The sequence below is a fragment of the Austrofundulus limnaeus genome, unplaced genomic scaffold, assembly GCF_001266775.1.
Source record: "Austrofundulus limnaeus strain Quisiro unplaced genomic scaffold, Austrofundulus_limnaeus-1.0 Scaffold239, whole genome shotgun sequence".
NCBI lineage: Eukaryota > Metazoa > Chordata > Actinopteri > Cyprinodontiformes > Rivulidae > Austrofundulus > Austrofundulus limnaeus.
In genome coordinates, this window is record NW_013952641.1 from 764824 (window position 1) to 780145 (window position 15322).

At 39.4% G+C, this 15322-nt stretch overlaps 1 protein-coding gene across 1 annotated transcript in view; it reads right to left on the reverse strand.

Moving 5' to 3' along the window:
* Positions 1-15322, reverse strand: part of klhl29 (kelch like family member 29) — a gene marked incomplete at its 3' end in the record, with an annotated part of 392046 nt that overhangs the window by 353581 nt on the left and 23143 nt on the right. Inside the window, 1 exon segment of the mRNA XM_014020080.1 lies at positions 13351-13424.

Below are 15322 nucleotides of genomic sequence, written 5' to 3' on the forward strand. Positions count from 1 at the left end.
GTATCGGTATCGGTATCGGTATCGGCGAGTACCCAAACTCAAGTACTCGTATTTGTACTCAGTCTTGAAAAAACTGGTATCGGGACACCCCTACTAAAAAGTCAAGAAAAAAGTATGCATGCCTATTTTTGTTGTCTTACATTCAGAATACATTAAATTACACAAAAATCACAGAATACAAAATTATAGATATGGCTGCTGTAGCTCAGTGGTTAGAGAAGTTGTCCTCCAAGAGACAGAGTTTATACACTGTAAGAATGTGAATCAGTGTTGCCAGATATACAATATTTATTGTATTGTAGTATTAGGATCTATGCAAATGGTTTTTCAAAATGGTCAAACATATACAATAAATTTTTGGCATTTCTATGCAGTAGTCAACAAACGTGCACTGTTTTCCCCCCCTACATCCCGCTAAACCAGGAAGTGAACCTTCACTCAGCAGATATGATAGTTTAAATAAAAAAATTTAAAGCATCAGTATAATATTTCATCATTTCTTATCTGGCAGCCCTGGTGGGGATGAATRAATGAGGGCAGAGATTGTGCTGTAAAGTGCTTTAATAGCTTTGTTGGCTCGAAAGGTGCAAAGTTTGTACAGTTTACTGTTTACTATTTAGAACATATTAACAAGTAGAGCTTCACATCCAGAATCTTAATTACGTTGCCAGACATTTATTGCAGAACCCACTTTTCCAAACTAAACTAAATGGTCTAAACTTGCATGCCTTTTTGRTCTTTTTTTGTTTTGCACACTGTTACATAAAAAGCAGAGGGCCGTAATCACTGATTGGACTGTTACTGTTTCAGTGCCAGTTTCAACCACAGGCCAGCAGTTTTATTTTTGTTGGTTTTTCTTTTAGTTTTTGCKTCAAATATGGGCTTTTTAATGCAGAAACATTTTTGCTTCTCTCTGTGTGCAAAACCATGCTCATTTATGGCAACCTCTGTTTGGCCCTGTGTCTAAATTTACTTTAAGAACAAATATATCTGAGCATTTCTTCAGTAAGTGTTACTTTGYTTTTATCTAACAGGATTATTTCAGAGAAATCCAGTTGTTAACCTTCTATGACTTGTTATTTACACATAGGACATTTTTGCACTTTAGGTAATAAAAAAGCAACAAGTTGGAGACATTGTCAGTTTATGGCAGAAATAAATGAGATGGAGTGCAGAGAAAACTAGTGACATGGATTAAATGGAGGAGCACACTTTGACCGGTCCTTCATATGATTATTACATCACTTGAATTGATGGCTCTCCGTGACTTTAGACGGGTTGCATCTTTAGGTTCCACCGACAGCGTGACACTTCACCTCGACCAGGTTTGGTCCTCCAGTACAGATGTGGGAAACTTCATCGCCAGGCAAAACGATTATATCAAATACGGAGCGACATATGTGCAGCAATGATTGCCGAGACAACAAGATTATAGAAAATCTCATAAAAACATATTACAGCGTGGCTGCATTAAACTGCAGCACAAACCATAACCAAATTAGATTTACAGTAATTACAGAGGGACAGCGCCACTCGTATCACTGGCCATTTTGYCTCTTGCTGAGAAGAGCACCGTGAGCATCTCTCTCTGTCCCAGAATGCCTTACTCCGGGGACGCAACACGGTTGTGTTGTTTTCAATATACTGGCTTTAACTTAATCACAGTGGGTGGCTTGAGGGGGAAAAAAAAGGCTGAAGCGACTGACAGAATAAAACACAATTCWACACACAAAAAAACTGCCTCAGTTACACAGAGATAAACAGTTCTTACAGACTCAAAAGGACACAGGTTCTGTGCTTTAAAACCCCACGGTGTTGCAGAAACTGGTAGCAATTTCTATGAAGTAGCACCTGTGAGACAACTAGAGAAAGTCTGTTCTTAGGAGTGTAGACTGATGAATTTGCTTCCCTTTTATCAGCTCGTCTTGCTATCCAGAAGGTCAGGATGTATGGCAAAGAGCTCCTTTTTCAACAACACCTGCTCATGTGACACCTCAAAGAACAGCACGCCTCACTAACTCACTGCATAAAGAACTGGTGCAACAGTGAGAGACACAAGCAACACTTCCATTAGTCCTGGAGGTGGAAATAATGGAGGTTTGTACATGTTGGGCAAAATGTACTCTGGGATTTTTATCTTACATCTACCACTGAAAAGCGTAGGCAGATGATAATGTTTTGGCCTTTGATTGTGTGTGTTTGTGGGTCTGTCTGTGTCCAAAATATCACATGATACCCAACACAAAGAGGGAAAGAGGGACAAAAACAAGGGGATGTTGAACCTCCGCTTGCATTCACTACATACACATAACACGGCACGGGTCAGGTGATGGGGCAAATGACCCTCTATGAACGATAGAACTAATCAAGCCTATTGTTGAGCGATGGCCCTCTTTTGCATATGACTAACCTGCTTGTCCATGTGGAGGCAGKGCTTATAAGGCTGAGTTCACCTGAAACTCATCAGACTGAAGAAGTCTCTTGGAGGAGAGAYGAAACGTTTCACTAAAGAAGAACCCATCCAGAGGACCTACTTATTTTTTCTTTTTGATTATTTTCTACCTGGATTACTGAGATGCATCAGGACACTTGACAAATTTTAATGAAACTTGTACATTTCAGAGCAATCCTAATTCAAGATTGCTGACATACAAAGGATCTTTAAAAAACAGGCTATAACTCAGTCAGTTTGGTGCCGTAGTAGCTGAGACTGATCCCCAACAGGGCTGCACTATATCGAAAATTTACTGTCATCAAATTAACGGCCTTTGCAATAGGCATATTGCAAAAAAACTGAGTAAGCTGCAATAAACGATTGGCTCAAATGTTTGCATTTATGCTTGAAGTATTTCACCAATCAAATGGAGGCCTTCGCGTGTTTGGTCAATCGGATGGATCTCTTCACGTGCGATGCCCGACCCCTATGTAGACACAGGTGGATAGCAAAGACTGAGTAAGCCTAGTGCGAGTCACATTGGCTGAGAGCCGGACACGTGAGGAAAATGTTAGCGACAAAGATTTTTTTTATAGATAAAGTATTTCAATTTCAAGAGACTACATACTTAAAGTAGGCATAGAAAAATATGCTAACTAGAAGCACTCAGAGAGCGTAAACCTCGGCAAAGTCCAATTTCCCCCATCCTGTAATAGAGTTAATGCACTAAAAGCAGAAATGGAAACACATTTGCCGAATAAGTTCTGAGTAGCGAACATTTAAGCAGGCAGTATGCACGGAATTTCTTCTCGGTGGAGTCCAACGTGGAAAAAAAAGGGAAAAAGTCAGACTCGTCACTCGACGTTATTGTTGAAAGCTTTCGCATCAATTTTACGTGGTTCAAAAAAAGCAAAGTTTTTATTGCGTGTCTAATCACACAGACACACGCGTCTTCCTATCTTTGTGAGGACCACAACCACGCTTTGGGCATTATTTTTTCCCCAAAGTTTGGCGAGAGGTGGATAGAGGGGCACACAAATAGCTCTTGACTTGATCTGGCCTGATTTAAATAATGAAAAAAGGAACAAACAAACAAAAAACCTCCGAGTCTGAAGTCCACCGTGTCACTCCTCTTCCTCAATCTTCATCGATCTGTGTACAAGCCTACCGACAAAGTGGTGTGTTTGAGGAAATGGGAAAAAGAGGTTTCATGGTGCAGTCACGCACTTCCTGGTCACAAAGCGTTGTCTAAATGTGCACCAAATGCGTAAAAATGTGCACATTATGGCAAGAATTATTCATCATACATCTGGTTTTAACATTACTTTTATAAATTTTGAAGTCCAAACACTGAAAGCTGTCAAAGTTTTTTACAGAAGCCCTTTGAAAGCATCACAGCTTTGCCGATCTGAGAGGATTAAAAGAAAAATAATTCCTGTATCTGCATCGTGATCCAGAACATCACCAAAATTTAATGGTGCGTTACTTGTGCCAGTATCCACGTGATGTAAATGTCATGACAATCCGTCCACAAGTTTTTGAGTAATGTTGTCCACAGACAGGCCGACCAACTGACAGACAGACCGACATACGCGACCGAAAACATTACCTCGCCCATTGGCGGAGGTAAAAATACTAGATTATAGTCTGAGCCTTCTCAAATTAAGTAAAATTATTTGCCAGTGCAGTAAGACAATTGCACTTGGTATGACTTCTTGAAATAAGTAAATATTTCCAGGCTAACAAGATTAATAATGGAACACATTCTGCTCTTGCACAAACATGGTGCAAGTCAATCAATTTTACAGTTATTGTGGTAAAATTCAGGGTGGTTGAAGCTGGGAGTCATTATAGCACATAGTCCATGTGCCACTCATGGACAAAATCTTTGCTTGATACTTTAGATTTTATTGTTCCAGTCAAACTGGGTTGTTAGAAAATAAAAAAATAAAAAAAGAATGAACCACAGGACATTTTAAAATGAAACTTTTAGAAAGTATTCAGTGTATAGACACATCTACAACAGATTAACTTTCAGAGTCAATCCAAGTAAAGATGGCTGTCACCACATTAACTAACACATAACAGCCTATTTCATACATAGAGGCAAATGTTGATGTGGTAGCCGCTGAGAGTAATTCACGTCATCTGAGTGTGACATCTTGCTAAATTGCATGAAATTTCAATACATTATTTTCGAGGCTGGACCAAAAACAGCTTCAGCTCTGTCATTTCTCAACGCAAGACAATCTTAGTTTCAAACTTGGCCATGAAAGGCACATTTCATCACTAAACCAAGAGAAATACTGTAGCGCAAGTCTTTTTCTTTTAATGCCTGACTGCGTTGCATACCTGCAAATGACTTGTAAAGCTTGCCTGTATAAAGACCAAGCATTTTATCCTTTTATTCGCCTTTTTTGTATCTGCTGAAAGACTTCAGCAGCAGACGGTCCAATAACTCACAGAAGCCTTTAAAGAGCCTATACAAAGATGGCGGGGRAAAAAAGTTTTATTATTACTTTTACTTTGCTTCACACAACCTTGGCATCTTTGTCACATTTGCACGACAGAAATGACATAAAATAAAGACTTTGTCTATACACACAGGAATAAAGATATGCACCATAATGAGTTGCACTATGCTGATGGCCATTAGAGCTTATGTCAACATTCAGGAGATATCCAAATAAAAGTTTGGCAGATAATACTCCCAATTAATTCAGAGCAAATTTCACGCAGTGCTACTGACCACAGATGATAAGAAGGTACATGTGAATTCTTTGATAAGAATCCCTGTTGGGAAATTAATTTTCAGCAGAGCACATTTAGTCCTTGCAGAGCTGCAGTGTAATTAAGGTTAAAAAGGAGTTTCCATAGCAAGCATGGAAATTGCTTCCTTTGAAACGCATCACTGTAGATCTAACTGAGGCTGAAGCAAACGGACTTCAGTTCCTCGCAATGTCAGTGTTTGATTTTTCCTTTTTTCTATTTTTGTATTGGACTGAGGGCAAAATGTTGCAGCATTGTGCAACTGGCTGAACCCAGAAGGCAAAAGTGCGAGTGTTTTTCTGCCCGTCAAACAGCTTGAATGAGCTGAAATTTTTTCAAAAGTTCCATCTCAGAGAGCTACCAAGAGACAAGTAAAGACATTTGGATTTTATTGTGTATGCGTATTCTCCTCACATCTTTGTGGAGGCAGAGTAAAACAAAACTCTGATCAGATGTTTGTAGAAAGCACAAAAAAAGCGGGGACAAATATCTTAAAATTACCGCCTTGAGTACGAAGAAGAAAAGAGCCGTGTAATGTAATATAATGTTCTGCAAAGATGAAATTACCTAGAACTCGGCTCCCGAAGTGTGCGCTGTTTTATATCCGAGCTGCTGTGCTGCTCGAGACATTAAGTGAAACAATATTTTTTATCTGCTGTGATAAGCATCTTACAATAACGTGGCAGCTAAAAAAAAMCCACAACGCTTTGATTTACGGGCCATGACATAATGTCACTGCCGGAGCAACAAAATCCAGTATGAAAATCAATTCAGCATTGCTTACATGGAGGCAAAGCACACAGGGATGCTCAGGTGAACGTAATCTTAACTAAAGCAGCTGACATGACAGGGAAACTGGGCTCCAGAACATCGAATCCGACTGCATGATGTTAGTGAAATGCAGAAAACCTTCAGTGAAAGGGGACAGGAAGCTTTAGTAAAAACAGCCACAAGTTATGGCAGACAGGGACTTAATAAATGCAGTGATGAGAAAAAGAAAGTCAGCCCTTTTTAAGTTTTACATACCAGGAAATGACAAAAATTAGCTCATCTTTTTTAAAGGGCCAATATTATGTGTTTCTCAGGCATATATTTAAATACTATACCATAATAAAGTATGTATGTCACTTTAGCTGTTATTAAAATGCTGTTTTTATGTTTAAATAGAAAATAAACTTATCTTCTCATCACTTCCTCCTCTAAACGCCTTGAAAGTGGTCTCTGTCTCTTTAAGAACCACCTTCCGCTTCCGTTTTGCCCATTTTGGTGTGTGTGTGTGTGTGGGGGGGGTTGCCATGATGTAGTTTACTTGGCATCTGAAAATACATTTCTTCAAAGGTATTTTTAATCTGAAGAGCTTCACTGAGTGAAAACTAATGTTGAGAGCTCAGCAGACAGTTAGGTTTCACTTTCAGTTTCACCCGAGAGCCTGCAGGAGTCATGGGCGGGGTGTGTGGGGTGGGGGGAGGGGGTACGCTCTGCCATGAGGAAGTATGGTTTAAAGACACATCCCAGAGGCTTTTCTGGTACCAAAAGGCGTTTCTGGTCCCCACCTGTCGTTTTACTCCTCAGCATGGCTTCCTAAAAACGCTGCAGGATTTCTCAACCATGCAAGAATGAGTCAAAGCACTTTGGGCATGTTTTTTATGAGAGTACAACATTATAACATGATATAAAACTCAAAAAAGTTGATTCTACATGATATTGCCCCGTTAAACCTTACCAGAAGTGTACAAAAACATGAAACAAATTCCATCATGTATTGTTTGTACATATTAAATAAAAACACGCCAAAACAAAAATGCTGCATGTGGAAAATAAGAAGAAGGTTCTATAGAGCAGATGGAGTGTCTTGATCACAAGATCATTTTGGTTTGTTTCTGTTTAATGAATAATTGAATCTGTTGTGTGTTTTTGAACACGTGAGGTTTGAACAATTTTACAACCTGTTAAAGACCTGATTATCTTAATAAATTTCACATTTGTAAAAACGTTTAAAAAATGGACATACATTTTATTCCCCATTACTGTAAGCAGATGCCACCGATGAACATTTTTCAATGTTTTTTTAACAACTGTGTTCCATTTCTCCACTAAACAGGAATTTGATAAGACATTGTAACGGGGCCTTGAAATAAATGAATACACCTGTGCAMGTTTGTTAACAAACTGTTGAATTAGGTAGTTTCTCATACTGCAGGTATGTTTTTATAAATCCTCATCACATCTTTTTTTTTCAATAAATTGCAGCAGGTGGTGCATATTTATAAAAAAAATGTTGGATGCCTTCAGTTTTGAGTAGATTTTTTAAAAGTGTTATTAATACTTATTTCAGCTTCACTGTGGTCCATGTTATCATTTTATTTTTAAGTGATTTCACTAGAAAAGATTAAAGCTTTAAAAACGCGGCGCTTTTCTCGTTAAAGCCAAATAATATTTTTGAACCAGGCACAAATTACCTTTGCAATTAGTTGCTCAATTTACAATATATCATGCTTTTCTGAGTAAATTTATTATTCTAAGCAGATAAGTTTTCTGCTTAGAGATAACTTTAAGTTTCAAAGTGCAGCATTAAGTGGATAAAATTGATCTACGTATCTACTGTTACGATGTGGTCAAGCTGTTCAGTCCTTAAGGTACTTTAAGGAAAAAAGAAAACTGGAAGCACAACTCAGACTGCAGGCATTCACACATATTAGTCTCAATGGTCTGGATAAGACGCCATGCTAAATCCCTGCTGTGTGCACGTGCACGTCTGCATGCGCGTCAGCCTCTTCGAATCCCCTGCTCCTTTAACCATGGGCCGACCCCCTGTGGTGCTTTATGTCCTAATCACTGCAGGCGACAATAACTCACCGTCTATGTGACAATAACGTAACAACGTGGCTACACCAGTCTGTGTTTATGATTGKGTGTTTGTGTTCCGCCTGTGTTATGGTCGGCTAACGCTAACTGCCAAAMGAAAGAAAACAAATGAAGCCATCTTTATTATTGCAGGTGTTTCCGGCGCGCGGGGGAGGTTGTAAATGGTCCGACCTTGCACCCCGGCTTCCTCACCCCACCCCGCCATTCTCCACCGCTGCACACCTGATTGAGCTCGGCGACAAAGATATTATCCGACATGCGCCTCGTCGTGGCCAGGTCAGGGGTTAAATCATTAGTGACATTATATTTCTGCACCAAACGTCCCTCCACCCTGCGCTGCCCTCCATCACTTTCTGCTCTGCAGCTAAATACTTTGCTCCTCCATGGCAAGAAAAATGCCTTTCTGAAGGCTTTTGTTTCTCCCTTTGTCAGCAGGTGAAAGATCCGTCTTGTTTTAATAATGGTGGAAGGTAGGGGTCTATTCTCCAGTGGCCTCAAAGACTCCGAGTTTTATTTTATTTTGTTTTTTTCTAAACAGCATTTAACTTGACATACTGTAAAGCCACGTCTGCTGAATTCAACTGCGTTTAAAAAAATGTGACTCTGGGAGACAACTAAAAAATGTTTAATTTAATGTTGTTTTTCCCCTCACAGCTGGACTGTTCATTAGGTAGAGGCACATGCTTGGATGGGCACCAAATGCAATCAAGTATCATAGAGCGTACTTAGAATAAAATGGAAAAGAGGGCTAGCATTTTTCATTTATTTTTTAATATCTGTGTGTTTGAGTTAGGCATTGGCCAGTGTGGGATTATGAATGTGTGATAAGCTTGAGCAAAAACCACCACGGTTTCATCATAGCACAGTATTAAAAGTAAAACTTCAATAAAAAATGTAACRAGTTTTCCACACGATCTGACTGATTTTGTTTTAAAAAACGTACTAAAGATTTACTTTTACTACTGCAGCTTGAATCCTGCTATTATATGTATCTGTTCATTTATTAATTATTTCACCTATTTTTCGAGGGTGCTGGTGTCATGGTCACTGTGCGGGAAGTGGAGGACACCATGGACACATTGTAAGGGACACGGTGTGAGCGGTTGTTTTGTCTGGGTTGTCTCTCAATCACAYCAAGGGAAATTTTAGAGTTCCCAGTTAACCTAAYATGCATGTTTTTTAGTTTGTGGAAGAAAACCTGATGGTTAACTTTAAAACCCTTAATATTGGTTGGAGGTTGTAGATCAAGMGAATATCAAGCTCATCATTCAATACTTTTTGACTGTTTTTAACCATAACTCCCCCTGCTGCATCACACAACTGGAATACTTTACAAAACACACAATTTTGTCCTCTCTCAGTCATTTTAACCGTAAACTCCAACAGATTRCAGTAAGCTGACTGCAGGTCTAGATTATTCTTGGATGCAGTTTGGCACATTTAATCATTCTTTTACAAACAAACTTCCTACTTTTTTCATACCCACTTCTTTAGGGTACATATACTCATATTTATTATTCTGTTTTTTTAAGCATGGTTCAGTACAGTGTATTGATTCTTACAGGAATTTCCCAATCAGATCTGGATCTCAAACAAAAATAAAACAACAGGAATGTGCCTTTTTTTGGAGTACTTAGCATTTTAGAATGGAACAGAATATAATAGTCTTTATTGTCATTGCACAAGCTTGTGCAACAAAAYTGAACATAGAAAGACATATAAGACAACAGCAATATATACAAACTATTAAAAAAATTAAAAACAGAAAAACACATAATCACCTTACTGCCAAATAACAGTTGATTAAAACACTTATTGGCATAAACAAATAAAGAAACATTGGAACAATATTTTTTTTGTGTGTTTTTCTTTTTCTAAATTATAATGCAAGAAAATAGGTTGTCATTCATTTCATTATGTAACCTTGATTTACAAAATGATAACTTTTAGTTAAAAGAAAATATAAATCAAAACCATAAAGAACATTATTACTTTGTTTATTATCTTAATTAAGAAGAAGAAAATGNCTTTTAGTTAAAAGAAAATATAAATCAAAACCATAAAGAACATTATTACTTTGTTTATTATCTTAATTAAGAAGAAGAAAATGTCTCTTTATGTTTGAGAAGACACATTGTGGCTTAAATTAAGTTTTAAATGCAACAGAGTTATGTCTCTCTGAAGGAGACAGTCTTTTTTCATGGGAATTACAAACTCAAATTAGGCCTGTCAAAAAAATTTATACTAACTTCCAACACAACCTAACCTCAACGCATTTTTCCGACCTCAGTGCTGGCCATTTAGTTTTTTTTTAAATGTCAATATAATTTAAGCTAAAGTGATAAAATAAGCAGAATGGGGGGCGGGGTCTGTTCCCCTCAACAGCACCTTTATCTGAATGAGCAGAAGAATTTTTGCTGTCACTTCTGGTGCTTTCTCTTCTCCAAGTGTGACAGCAGCTATTGTGACGAGATGGAGTGTCTTGAAAACTAATTTAGCAAATTCCTCACCTTGATCAGGCGTGACAAAATGATTCAAACTCCAGCTTCACTCTCTGGGCTTTGTCTCAGATTCCTACAGCATCTCATTGGCTGCGAAGATGAATGGCGGGGGTGGGGAGGTCACAGAGTTAATAACTGGATTTTGCCAAAATCCACCGCTGACGGTTTTGATTCGTAACATTTCTCACTTTATCAGTATTACGGTGAACACCTATTTTGCCTGGAATACAGTACACCGGCCCTGAACCCATATTCCTCCTTTACAAGTGCATCACAGCGTACAGAGGTGGGGGAAATAATGCAGTGATGAAAAGTTAATGCTCAGTCTGCGGCCAAGGTTGGTCCAAAACAATAGCAACACTCTAAAACTTCATCTTCGGGTTAAACATGGTGACCAGTGGGATTTATTAATGCTCACTGGAAAGTAGGAGTCACTGCACACGCCTCACAGTAATTTACTCCTGAACGAGGGGGAGGGAGGGATGCAACTGTCCTTCTGATTAGCTGCTGCAGAATTCCCCCCGGTGTTTTGTTTGCCTCCACCCACCAAGTTTCTTCCTTAGTGATGCAGCAGGTAGCCGGTGGCACCTCCGTCTGAGCCGTGCCACCAGGGGACACGCTTTCCCCCTCTTTCCCCCTCGCAGATGCATGTCATCTATTATTACTGGAGGCGGCCTTGAAAATGATTCTGGCAGACCRCTTTGGCCCACTGACTGCCCCCCCTCCCAACATAAGCGGCACACTGGCAAAGAGGGGTGATGAAGACTATGACTTCCCAAAATTCACAGCTTCAAAAAAAATTAGTAAATGAATAAAAAAAGACAAAACAAACAAAAAATACCCCTATTGAGTAGTATTTTAGACAACTCGGGTACGTTCTTGTTGATCTTGGTTTCATCATTTCTTTTGATTATCCTTTCATGCTGCTGGAGGGATTTCAGGCAAATCCACGCCCGGAATATCGCGAGCCGATTTAACAAGCTCTGGATCTCCGCAGTTCAAATGCAAACAGCATTCAAAKTTCAGACAAGTAAACACAGCGGGGATTCCTAAAACTTCAAGTTCACGGACGGCTCGAAGCAAAGTGGTACAACGTTTCTGCTGGGAGAACAGCTAAACCAGTTAGAGGCGGGGCGGGGAGCGGTGTATTCTCAAAACCGCTTCAAGCTTATTGGCCTTGTAACAGCTTCCTCTGTTTTTTTTTTTCTCCCTGATACTCATTAAACACATGCAAAATATAAAACAAAGACATACACACAGATGCTTGACCAAACAGAAAACACTTGGGGGGGATTTCTGTTATATTAACTGTCTGATAGTGACCCCTGCTAGGCTACAGGGTACAGGAACAAAATAACATACAAATGCCACGCTGAAGCTAATTAGCTTTAGCTGTTCTGGACTGTTGGACACAAAAGTCAGAGAAGAAGCTCGTTACTATAATATAAAGGGAGAAAAAACATGTTTAGTTATGGTTAGAAATCGGAGACAGCTTCTTTAGCGTTAGCATGAGTCTGCAGTTGCTCGTGTTGACGAGAATCGTTGCTAGGAATGAACTAAAGACTCTTAGATGCACCCCAGGAGGCTTCTGACATCATAAAGACGCTCCGCTCTCTAACAAGTGCTGTTCTTGGAGTGTACTTGTGCCCTAATGACTGAGGCAGAGAAAGTGATGGTGCGGAGCTTAATGTGACGCTCAAGAGCTCCTGATAAACTTCTATGCTACGTAGACCACCTTTATTATAATTATCCTTGGTCAACTCAAACAGCTTAAGCTTTATCAATTAATTATTTCTAATGAAATCAAGACAAACAAGCCTTCAGCATGGCATTGGATGTGTCATCAAACAACAAAAAGAAACAAGCTGTGGGTGCGCTTCCATGTAAACCAGTTCGGATCACACGGGCCACAGCACACAAGCTAAATACCCCAGGATGGTTTTCCACCTGACGTCCCACCCGGGCAGCAAAGAGCACACGTAATGAGTCCTGCTCGTCAGAGAGGCAATGGCCCAGGACAGAACCGCACACACAAACTTTAGGGAACACAAAAGGTCCCCCCCACCATACACACACGCCCCTCCTTCGTCCGGTTGCCTGCGGCGTGCACGGCTGGTCACCTCGCTCAGGGATCAAAGGCAGCATGTCGTTCTAATCAGTCCGCACAGTCGGCAACCCCATTAATTCAGTTCTGTTTCATCAGCGGTGAGCAAAGCACCAGTCAGGTCTGAACATTCCTGGGGTCCCGTGGTCCCCGAGTAATCCTTCTATCTGCTAATGACCACAGTCTAACCCTCGGAACTGCTCAGACAAACAACGGTGATTTGCTCGCTGACAAAAATTGCGAGGTTATTATAAGGGAGAGAACCAAAACAGAGAGACGTAGCATGTTTTTTTTTTAATTTTGGTTTGTTTTTCCTAAACACGGCAGGGAAGTCGAGCAGAATTAATGACACCATATATCAAATAATTCCAGGCGATCAACCCCCCACTAAAGCAGGCCAACATCACATGCACACTTCTGTAGCTGTAGGAATTAAGTGCGACACATTAAAATTGTATTGAAGAAGAGGAAGAAAAAAATTAATTTACTCTTTTATAACCAACCTCTTCTTTTTTGTACTTCAATGCCACGTGCAAAGTCATTCAAATGGAAACTATTCAGAATACCTTTCTTTTTTTTGTATGGAGCTTTTTCTATGTATCACACGATGTGGGGCTCGCCTGCGTCATAATATGGTGTTTATTAGGATTTAAGATAATGAGCTTTTCGTAGCTTACCGTACTTTTGCTCTCCGGTGGACGAGGATTCTCATCACAGACAAATTAAACCTTCGGAGTATTGCCGTCGACACCTGGGCAAAAACAATGAGAGTTGGTGAAAACATCGAAGCCCGTAAACAGACAATTAAAACGTTTTTTTTTTTAAAACTGCAGCCACAAACATTTTTTGTTTACACCATCTGTTAATGACGGCGAATCGGTCGACGTTTGACTCGAGACACATTCAGGAGGGGGAACAATCTGCTTCTAGAGATTTATTAGTGTCGTCTTTGGTGTGGAGAACAGATGAGMGGCTGCACAGAGGCATCGCGAGCAGAACCTATCAATAACTCCCTCAAATGTCCTGAGAGATTATTAGAGGTCAGAGACGGATAATTTGGCAGTGAAAATAGGAGCAAACTGACAGCATATGGCTGGAGAGCTCAGCAGGATTGGAGGCAAATAAGTGATGGCTGGAAAAACTAGCATCAGTTTCACACCAAACTAAACACAGCTCCTTTTTTTAAAAAAAAAAGATGACGACACAGAGGATGGGTCATATGAGATGAGACACTTCAAAGAGACTCATTGTGGAACAAGAACAATGCTGGATTCGGTAAAAAAAGAAAGAGAGAAAAAAGCCATTATCTGACTCCCGGTGGCAGCTTTTGGAAGTCACCACACATCTTTGTTTTTGTTCAAGAGCCTCTGATTGGACCCAGCATGGATCCATCCTAATCTTGAAAAGGGGACCACTTTGAAACACAACTTGATCACAGGAAATAATAAAAAGTAAAGCTGAGAGCAGCAAGCAACGCAGTAAACCTTTAAATAAAAGAAACAATCCAAAACTACTAATATCTGTGTTCCGCTGCCGTTTTCTTTCATTCAAGATGACGGGAAAATAAAAAAAACTATAATAAAAAGACATTGAGCTGGAGCTTATGACCCAAAATAAATCGGTGAAAGCATGAAACTTTTGTGGATTTTCTCTCAATAAAAAAGCAAGGGTGTTTATGGCTGGACTTTACAAGCACAAAAAAAAAACGGACCCATCATTGATCACAACAAAATCCATGGTGCGCTTTTTAGTAAATTCTGATGTTGAGAAAATAAAAATTAAAAAAATGAGAAAAAACTCTCCTTCAGCTCAAGCAAGGACTTCTACTGGTTCTTTGAATTTAAGTGACACACAGGTGTAATCTAAGCACATAAAATGGATTATTTTTATATGTTTTAAACAAAGTTCTATAGAAAGTTTATGAATAATAACATTTTTAAGAGGCTAAGGCTAAAATGGACTGTGGTTGGATAATGAACTTTTACAATCATTGTAAAGTTTGCAAGGTTATTCCAATATGATTTTCTTGTCTGAAGTACCCAGGCTGCATTGGAAGGGTTCCAGCCAGCTATTATTGTTTGTGCTTCCAACTAACCATGATATTTTAGGTAAAAAAAAAAAGTGTTATGTAAAAGTGACATTTTATAAAAAGGTTTATGAAACAGCATTCACATTAGCTGCTACACAATACGAGACTGGAGTTGTTTTTATGACAACAGCGCCTTTGCTTTAGCTTCACTACGACTAGCTGTTAGAAAGTCAATTTGGTCCAAATGAAACCATTTTTCTAAAATGTGGTTATTTATAACAAGTAAGATATTAAAGTCTAGGTGTAGATCGGCTAAGTTGAGTGTATGAAGCAGAAGGAGTTTTTTTTCTGACAGGTTCTGGTTATGCCGGGCAGCTACTAATCACAGCATCTGTGTCTGAGCTGGTGTATGATGTGCAGGTACATTTCTTCCTCCAACTCTCCCCCGAAGGTACGCTGCCACAGTGTATTTTTTAAACTGCAGGGATTTTTTTTCTTCACATTTGTGTTCCTTTGAGGTAGTACATGGAGGACATGGACCGTGTGGTTAGGATGGACTGCAGAGGAAAATGTCTGAGCCAAAGCAGGCAGCAAAAAATTGAAAATAATAAGAATAATAA